The sequence below is a fragment of the Staurois parvus genome, unplaced genomic scaffold (genome assembly GCF_062004578.1).
Source record: "Staurois parvus isolate SC_StPar_1 unplaced genomic scaffold, SC_StPar_1.0 ptg000321l, whole genome shotgun sequence".
Lineage (NCBI taxonomy): Eukaryota > Metazoa > Chordata > Amphibia > Anura > Ranidae > Staurois > Staurois parvus.
Genome location: NW_028318117.1, coordinates 3491799 through 3502516, shown reverse-complemented (window position 1 = coordinate 3502516; position 10718 = coordinate 3491799).

The window sequence follows — 10718 nt, the reverse complement described above, 5'->3', positions numbered from 1 at the left end:
TGAAAGGTTCAGGATCTGTTCCCGATTCATGTACTTGTCCCAGACTGCTCTATAAATCTCTGTGTCTGTACTGAGAAAGGAGTGTTCACCTTAACTCATTCACTCGTACCCTCTCCAGCCACTGGACCATCACACTGACAGGCCCATGGCCAAGGATTTTTGTACTGGGGTTTAATTGAGAACCCAGATACTAGTTCCCTTATCAGGTCCACTTTACTTTTGATTGACAGCACATGGCAGTGGGCAGATCTTTAGACAATTCAAAAGTGAGCTGACAAAAAGTAAGGCAGACTTAGTAGGAAACTACTTTCTTGGCTCCACCCACCCAGTGACAAGTTATTTCCCAAATATTGCTATTGCTCATATTTGGTAATGACAGCACCTGCAGCGGATATAAAAAGTCTACACACCCGTTAAAACGTCAGGTTCCGGTCATGTAAAAAAAAAACGAAAAAAAAACCAGTGGGACAAAGATGAGAAGAAAACTGGTCTGTGAGGCTGCCAAGAGGCCTACAGAAACATTAAGGGAGCTGCAGGAATATCTGGCAAGTACTGGCTGTGTGGTACATGTGACAACAATCTCCCGTATTCTTCATATGTCTGGGCTATGGGGTAGAGGGACAAGATGGAAGCCTTTTCTTACAAAGAAAAACATCCAAGCCTGGCTAAATTTTGCAAAATTTAAAAAATAATAAAATTGTGCCTGTGTCCAAATGTATATATTATATGGACCGAACAGTATATTTTTCTGTTTATATTCCAAAAAAAAAAACCATGATGATCAAATATGACTAAAAGAAAGCTCTATCTAGACCCGGTACTGACACGGGAATCAACTAATGTTGAGGTGGTAGCAGCCAGGTGCCCACACTAAAGATGCCGGCGCCAGGGAGAGAAGACAGATGATGAAACCAGCAGTGGTGAGGACAGCGCTGGACCGAGGGACAGGTAAGTGGCTGTATTGCCAGTTAAAGCAGTGCATTGCTGAATTGCAAAAATGCTCTGGTCATAAAAGGGGTAAAACCTTCCAGGGCTCCAAGTAGTTAAGCTAGCCATAGATAGATAGAAGTTCAAACAAAAAATCTTAGCGCTTTGCTCTTTTTGAAAACAAGTACCCTGCGGGATCTGTAGGTTCACTTCCATGCCACCTCGCTGCTCACTACAATGTATGTCATAATCCTTTCAAGAAAAGCATGTGTGTAATATCCTCTGAGTGTACACAGGACAAGCAATGTCACAAAAAAAAAAAAAACTTTACTAAAATAGTAATCCATTTCAGCATAAGATAAGGCACGGCCTGAAATCCTCATATGGGGTAGCACAGTGGGCTAAGTGGTTAGCATTTCCATATGTAGTAGCAACAGGGTCATCTGTTCAAATCTCAACCTCAGCACTACCAGCCTGGAGTTTGCATGTTCTCCCTGTGCCTGCATGGTTTTCCTCTGAGTACTCCAGTTTCCTCCTACACTCCAAAGACATGCTGGTAGGTTATTTGGTTCCTGTCTAAATTGGCCCTAATATGTGTACAATATGTATGGATTTGAGTTAGGGACCTAAGATTGAAAACGCCTTGAGAGCAAGGACTGCTGGGAATGTACTGTATAATATATATGTAAACTGCTGCATAAATTGAAGGTGCTATTTTAAGTACCTTAATATATTGTGCAAACAGTTGTATACAGGGAAGAATAGTTGTACACTGATATTTATTCCAAATTAGTCACTCCTCAGTTTCCTCATCATTTACCAAATATGACATTCTCAGCCTTCTTTGTTTACAATCAGCTTCTGTTCAAGAAATCTCTCAGGCCAACTGTTGAATGGGGTCAGAGATAGAGCCCAGTTGGTCTTAATTGCTGCCAGTCTCCTAATCTGTGAAATGGCTTTCATTCTTAACTAGTTGCCGACCGCAGATAGCCGAATGACGGCTGCACTGCGGCCGGCCAGTTCTGGGTAGACGTCACATGACGTCCTCCCAGAACGCACTCTCCTGCGCGCCCCAGGGGGCGCGCACCTGGCGATCTCCGAGATCGCTGTGTCCTATGGACACAGCTGATCACGTGATGTGGTAAAAGGCCAATCACAGCAGCCTTTTACCACGTGATCAGCGGTGTCCAATGACACGCTGATCACAGGGAAATGCAAGTGCCAGTTCTCGGCTGCACTTTCCTCACGCTGTCAGATCGTGAGGAAAGTACTGCCGAGAACCGGCAGTTGTCAGAGAGATGATCGGTGCCCAGCAGTGCCACCCGCAAGTTCCGCCCACCTGTGCCCAGCAGTGTGCCCACTAGCTCCGCCCACCTGTGCCCAGCAGTGCACCCACCTGTGCCCAGCAGTGCCACCCACCTGTGCCCAGCAGTGCCACCCAGCAGTGCCACCAGTCAGTGCCCAGCAGTGATGTCAGTCAGTGGCGTCTATCAGTACCCATCATCAGTGTCACCTATCAGTGCTGCATATTAGTGCCGCCTATCCGTGCCACCTCAATAGTACTGCCTATCAGTGCCCTTTAGTGCTGCCCATCAGTGCCGCCTATCAGTGCCCATCAGTGCTGCCTCATCAACGCACATCAGTTAAGGAGAAAAATTACCTGTTTGAAAAAAAAAAAAAAAGTTTCTTTGTTTCTATTATAAAATTTTTCAAATTTTTTGCACTTTTTTTTATTTATAGCGCAAAAAGTAAAGTGCCCAGTGGCAATTAAATACCACCAAAAGAAAGCTCTATTTGTGAGTAAAAAAATGATCAAAATTTCATATGGGTACAATGTTGCAAGACCGCGCAATTGTCAAAGTGCGGCAGCGCTGAAAGCTGAAAATTGGCCTGGTAAATAAGGGGGTATAAGTGCCTGGTAGGCAAGTGGTTAAACTACTTGTCATCCTGTCACACTAGATTTACTGCTGCAGACTCCGCAATATAAACATTGCAATCCTGCTTCTGGGGCACACATGTGTGTGCCCACCGCTGAGCGTGCTGCAGTTGAACACAGCACAATTTTGCCAGCAGGCCCCGACCAATGATTTATGGCTGGGGCCTGCTGATCTGCTGTGTCAAAACACAGGGCTCTGTACACAGAGCAGTGATATGGTGGTTTCTTCTCTCTGCACATGGCAATCCATCCATGGCCAGCTTTAGGCTTTGCTGCCTCTAATGGCTAGTTACATGAGATCTGGAAAGTCACTACTGTGTTTACTGCAGTATGTCAATTTGAAAGCTTGTATTTAAAGAAGCCAGCTTTATAGGATATCAAAATATACATAAAAAAGAGCCAACTAACATCTGATAGTTAACGCCCAACTGAAAATCCGTCAACCAATAGCAATGAGCCCAGTGATCAACCTGTCATGGAGTATCATCACAAATGGGGAGTTGGACGTTTTTGCCTTACAGCTAGATTTGACAAATTTGGCTTTGAACGGAAACTATTTAAATTCAAAGATCAAGCAGTTTTTCCATATATAACCTGAAACTCTCAGAAGTCAAGCAGGTCTTGTTTAAACTGAAAAGCAAATTTGTCGCACTAGGACAGTTCCAGTCCACTGAAAGTTATACTCAAACTGTCAAGCATTATGTGATCGCTGGTGCATTGAAAAATACCTATACCAATCTTGGTCCTGGCAAGTTCACTGCACTGAAATCATCCAGGAATGACAACAGCATCATTATTAAGCCTATTGCTGTGAAGAGACTATATATCCCATAATCCCAGGGTTTCCAGTCTAATGTGCTGCAGGAAAGAACTACAGAGTAATTAGATCTGATGCAGAGAGAGCAATTAACAGAGTTCACATGTGTGGAAAAAGGTGTGTTTTCTTTCCATTAGAACTCCCAACACAGAAGCAACGACTAGGCATGCATTGGACACCGTGACCCAGAACAAGAAGTTGCTCGTCTCTCTGGTGAATAGGGAAAAGCTACATGCACAAATACATGGATATAGGGGAATGGATCAGCCATGACACTAAGAATTGCAACAAAAACGTGAGCCATTATTACAAAAGTAAGGCAAATAAACAGCACAGGAAATATACAGCTGGTAAAATGAGTATTGAACATGTCACCATATTTCTAGGTAAATATATTTCTAAAGGTGCTATTGTCATAAAATTTTTACCTCATGTCAGTAGCAACCCATAAATCCATACAAAGAAACCAAAACGTTCAAACATTAAGTTAAGTTATGTGTAATAAAATGAAATGACAAAGGGAAAAAGTATTGAACATGCTAACTGAAATTTAATACTTTGTACAATATCCGTTGTTGGTAATGACAGCTTCAAGACACCTGCTGTATGGAGAAACTAGTCGCATGCATTGCTCAGTTGTGATTTTGAACCATTCTTCCAGTCTTCAAATCTTGAAAGTTCCATAGGCCCCTTCTATGAACTCTGATCTTTAGTTCTCTTCATAGATTTTCTATTGAATTCAAGTCAGGCAATTAGCTGGACCATTCTAGCAGCTTTAGTTTCTTTCTTTGAAACCAATTGAGAGTTTCCTTGGCTTTGTGTTTGTGTTCACTGTCTTGCTGAAATGTCCATCCTTGATTCATCTTAATTATCCGGATAGATGGCAGCAGATTTTTATCAAGAGTGTCTTGGTACATTTTTCCATTCATCTTTACTTCAATGATATGAAGTTTGCCAGTACTGTATGCTGAAAAACAGCCCCACACCATGATGTTCCCACCTCCAAACATCACTGTTGGTATGGAGTTTTTGGAGTGATGTGCAGTTCCATTTGACCTCCAAACATGGTGTGTATTATGGCATCCAAAGAGTTAAAATTTGGTCTCATCTGACCAGACTATATTTTCCTAGTATTTCACAGGCTTGTCTAATTGTTGTTTAGCAAACTTTAAAGGAGCTTCAGCATGCTTGTTCTCTTGGGTGGCGAGCATGCTTACAGGCCATGTCAGTTGAGTGCATTACTTATTGTTTTCTTTGAAATAAATTGTACCTGCTAATTCCACATCTTTCTGAAGCGCTCCACAAGTGGTCCTTGGCTCTTGGACAATGATTCTGATAATTATTTTCACGCCGATGTCAGGAATATTGCGAGGAACACCTGGTTGTGGCCAGTTTATGATGAAATTATGTTCTTTCCACTTCCAAATTATGGCCCCAACAGTGCTCACTGGAACATTCAGAAGTTTAGAAATCCTTCTATAACCAATGCAATCAGTATGTTTTGCAACAATAAGGTTGCAGAGGTCTTGAGAGAGCTCTTTGCTTTTCCCAATCATGAGATGTTTCTTGTGTGACACCTTGGTAATGAGACACCTTTTTATAGGCCATCAATTCAGACTGAACCAGCAGATATTAATTTGCACTGATAAGGGGGCAAGATTGCTTTTGAATTATCAATTTCAGCTGGTGTCTTGGCTTTCCATGCTTTTCTGCACCTCCCTTCCTTCATGTGTTCAATACTTTTTCGCCATGGCATTCAATATTATTACACATAATTTCTGAACATATCCGTTTTGGATTATTTGTATGTATGGTTTGCACGGGTTGTTAGCAACGTGGTGAAAATTTCATGTCAATAACATCTTTAGAAATATATTTACCTAGAAAAAAGGTGATGTGTTGAATACTTACTTTACCTGCTATAACTACACTAATACCTAGTTTAAACTTTGAAAGTATACAATTATATTAAATATCGGATTGAATAAATAGAATGTTACAGTTTAGAATATCAGAATAATTTATTCTATGAAACAAAATCACCATGCAGGAGGTGCTCAGGGCTCCAATACAACTGACCCATATTACTCAGATAATCACATTACTAGTTATAATTAGCAGAAGCTCAAAACTTTAGGAGTCTTAAGAGACTTATGTTGGACTGTAACCGTTTCACAAATCTGAGTAAAATACACTCTTAATACCACGAAGGTCTCTGATGCTTTTAGAAATTGCTGGGATTTGGCTGTCAAAATGACAGCCAAGTCCTAGTCTGTTTAGTGAGTGTGTTTATAAACATGTAAAAGCCACTGGCTTCTTAATACATGAACACTGTTGATTGGGGCCTTGCAGGAGCAAGGAGGGCAAACCCTGCAAGGTCCTACTTTGACAGCACTACTGTATTAACAAGTTGGCAGCTGTCCTGGCCATCTCTCCTCAAGTTAACCTGCTCTGGTCCGGGCCAATCTCCCTCTATTACACTGATCCTGGTCTGGCACTCTACCTTACTATCAGATTCTCTCCAACTCATACAGCAACATCCTCTAGGGATTACTGGTATAAATGGCGTATTTATCTTCAGACCCATTCATAATGTATGAATGGACGTTGGGTGTAACCAACACCATTCATATAAATGTAAACAACTCACCACTACTCACTTCAGAGATCTGTACTATGCATAAATTTGTTTACAAACTCAAGGCCATTCATAAATTAAAAACAAATATTAACACCACAGAAATAAAGGCACTTACCTGCAAATTCTATACCTTGAAGTACAGTACAGGACACAGCCTTTATTTCCATAGATCCTATAGGCTTGTACTTTCAGATGATTGGATACTGGCAAAGCTTTTGAGGACAAGTACCCCTAGGCGTGCCCCCATAACCCTATCCCACTCTGAGTCCCTATTTTACTTTATTTTTTTGCTTAGTGCCCTAAGGTGATAGACCTATTCTCTCTTACAGAGAAATCATGCTTAGCCGCAGGTGCAATAGTCCATCCCTATGGAGCCAAAACCCTGAGGACCCTTTCAGGTTTATGCCCACTGTGATGGGCAAGGCCTGGGCTCTATATAGGGACCAGCAACATGGACAGATAAGACAGGGTCACCCTGTATCACAACTGTAGCCCCACAGCAATTAGGAGGCAAAACACCGCTATTACTTGCTTTACAGGGTTTATGTGTATCCCATACAGTATGTGTTTATATGTTAAAATTGTAAACCAGGAATATGTTTGAAATTGAAAGTTGTTTTAAGCAAGCAATGCTGAGTAACACAGATTACAGATAAATAAAAATGTATTTTATAATTGTACAGCACACAGGCTCGATATTCATAGACCCCGGGATGTCCACAAGCAATGAAAAAAAAAGGTGGGCAACAAGGCAAAAAGAAATGTCCCAACAGGCCCAACAATAACGGCAGTCCACAGACTCAACTCCGTCTGCTGCAAACACAGAAACAGGGTGACGGTAGCAAAAGATGAAGTGCTCAACTGAGCCTGTCCCTTTTTTTTTTTTTTTTTTTTTTTAAGTCAGAGAATAAAAATAGGTTTATCTCAAGTATGTTTGAATCCATATACTGTTGACTGACTCACTACCTCTGCTGGGAGTCTATTCCAAAACGTCAACTACTCATCAGGTAAAAAATATTCTAATATTAGGTCTTTGTGTTCTTCATTGTAGCTTCATATTGAAAATATTGCAGATGACTGGACATTCACTTAGTAGAACTTGGCAAAAAAAAAATATAAACAAAATACCCGATGGCGGCCCTACAAAGCTGGGCAACATAGACCTGATGTCAGAATTCCCAGATAGCGCCTACTACAGTGAAGAGCAATCTTGCTTGGGTACTTTGGCATAGGACACAATGAAGGAAGGACAAGCTGTTCACTAATGCGGAAGGATTACACCACCTTGGGAAGAAAGGAGGGCTTTGGGTGCAGAATTACTTTATTCTTGTGAAGAATGAGAAATGGCTCCCTATAAGAGAGGCGCCAACTTAGAGACATGTTTAACAAACATGATAGCCACCAAGAAGGCTACTTTGCTGGAGAGATCATTCAAAGGGAGATAACCGATTGGTTCTAAGGGTGGTTTCTTGACGGCAGAGAACCAAATTCAGATTTCAAGGGAGCACAGGGTATTGCAGGGGAGGCTTAATTCAAGAAATACAGTGGATAAAGGTCTATACAAGATAAAGTGAAGCCAAAGGTTTCTGGAAAATAATAAACAAGGTCAAAACCTGTCCTTGTCAAAAGTATTTAAGGCCAAGTTTTGGTTGAGTCCCAATTATAGGAAAGCCAGAATGCAATGCACAAAGTATTTTCAGGATTGAAGTGTCTATGTTCACACAGAAGAAGGATTTCCAGGTACAAAAAAATCTTACAGGAATTAGCTTTTCTTGCTTTTAGCCAAGTAGGAACAACAGACTCAGAGACCATGTGATCCAAGATGTTGTGTTGGAAAGGTCTTTAATGAAATTGGGCAAATGGAACAGCCTTGAAGAAAGCCATCATTAGTCCCAGAACGCTCATGGAACATCTCGCAGACAAGCTGTGCAGTGGAATAACATCCTTACATGATGTCTCCAACTTACAAGCCAACCTCAATGCACTGTTTAATTGGACAACTATGTGGCAAATTAAGTTTAATGTTGATAAATGTTAGGTTATGCACTTGAGGGATAGGAATATGCATGCATCAGACATACTAGGGGGAGAACAACTGGGGGAAACAATGGTGGAGAAGGATCTGGGAGTTTTGGTAGATCACAAGCTTAATAATGGCATGCAATGCTAAGCTGTGGTTTCTATAGCGAGCAAAATCCTCTCTTGTATTAAAAGAGGTATAGACGAGAGAGAGAGAGAGAGAGAGAGAGAAAGATCATATTACCCCTGTACAAATCATTAGGCAAGACCTCATCTGGAATATGTAGTTCCGTTTTGGGCACCAATTCACAAAAACAACATTGGGGAACTAGAGAAAGTACAGATAAGGGAAACCAAACTGATAATAGGCATGGAGGAGCTCAGCTATGATGAACGATTAGTGGAACTGAATGTATTCTCTCTTAAGAGGAGATTAAGGGGGTATATGATCAACATTTATACAGTACCTCACAGAAGTGAGTACACCCCTCACATTTTTGTAAAAATTTTATATCTTTTCATGTGACAACACTGAAGAAATGACACTTTACTACAATGTAACATATTGAGTGTACAGCTTGTATAACAGTGTAAATTTGAAGTCCCCGCAAAATAACTCAACACACAGCCATTAAGGTCTAAACTGCTGGCAACAAAAGCTAGTACACCCCTAAATGAAAAGGGCTCGAAATGTGAATATTTTGCGTGGCCACCATTATTTTCCAGCACTGCCTTAACCCTTTTGGGCATAGACTTCACAGGTTGCCACTGGAGTCCTCTTCCACTCCTCCATGATGACATCATGGAGCTGATGGATGTTAGAGACCTTTTGCTCTACCACCTTCCATTTGAGGATGCCCCACAGATGGTCAATAGGGTTTAGAACTGGAGACATACTTGGCCAGTCCATCACCTTTACCCTCAGCTTCTTTAGCAAGGCAGTGGTCATCTTGGAGGTGTGTCTGGGGTCGTTATATTGGAATACTGCCCTGCGGTCTAGTCTCCAAAGGGAGGTGATCATGCTCTGCTTCAGTATGTCATAGTACATGTTGGCATTCCTGGTTCCCTCAATGAACTGTAGCTCCCCAGTGCCGGCAGCACTCATGCAGCCCCAGACCATGACACTCCCACCAACATGCTTGACTGTAGGCAAGACACTTGTCTTTGTATTCCTCACCTGGTCACCACCACACGCTTGGCACCATCTGAACCAAATAAGTTTATCTTGGTCTCATCAGTCCACAGGACATGGTTCCAGTAATCCATGTCCTTAGTCTGCTTGTCTTCAGCAATCTGTTTGCGGGCTTTCTTGTGCATCATCTTTAGAAGAGGATTCCTTCTGGGATGACAGACATACTGACCAATTTGATGCAGTGTGCAGCGTATGGTCTGGGCACTGACAGGCTGACCCTCCACCCCTTCAACCTCTGCAGCAATGCTGGCAGCACTCATAGTTCTATTTCCCAAAGACAACTTCTGGATATGACACTGAGCATGTGCACTCAACTTCCTTGGACAACCATGGCGAGGCCTGTTCTGAGTGGAACCTCTCCTGTTAAACCGCTGTATGGTCTTGGCCACCATGCTGCAGCTCAGTTTCAGGGTTTTGGCAATCTTCTTATAGCCTAGGCCAGTGGTGGGCAACCTTTTTTTTCAACTGAGCCAAATCTCGCGAAAACCACGATTGAAATTTATTTTGAGAGCCACATTTTTAAAACTGAAAATACATAGGATGGTACACTGTTTTTAGTTTCAATAAGTTTTTATAGTAATTCATCCCCCATATTAATTCAACCCTCATATAGTAGTAGTAAGTAAGTAGCAAGTAGTAAGCTAAGTCCCCCCTGTGTCAATTCACTTACCTTTGCTCCGCGCGTTCCTCTCGCCGTGTTCCCGCGCCGTTCCGGTCTTCAGGGCGGACTGTGAGAGGAGCCTAGCGCCTCTCACGTTCGTCACGCTGCCCCGCCTACACACATCCTGACAGCCAATCAATGGCTATCAGGATGTGAGTGGCAGCGAGACTGGCCAATCATTGCATTTGAGCGCGCTGCCCTGGCTGTTTTTTTTTTTTTCGATCACGCTGCAGAGTCCCTGCCGCCCGAGAGGAGGGAGGGGAGCGGGCGCCCGGCACACAAGAGCCGCATTAAAGCGTGTAAAGAGCCGCATGTGGCTCGCGAGCCGCGGCTTGCCGACCACTGGCCTAGGCCATCTTTATGTAGAGCACCAAATATTTTTTTCAGATCCTCAAATTTCTTTGCCATAAGGTGCCATATTGAACTTGTTGAAAGTGATAACACCAAATTTTATCACACCTACTCCCCACTCTCACCTGGCACCTTTTAACACTAACAATTCACATGACAACAGGGAGGGAAAAT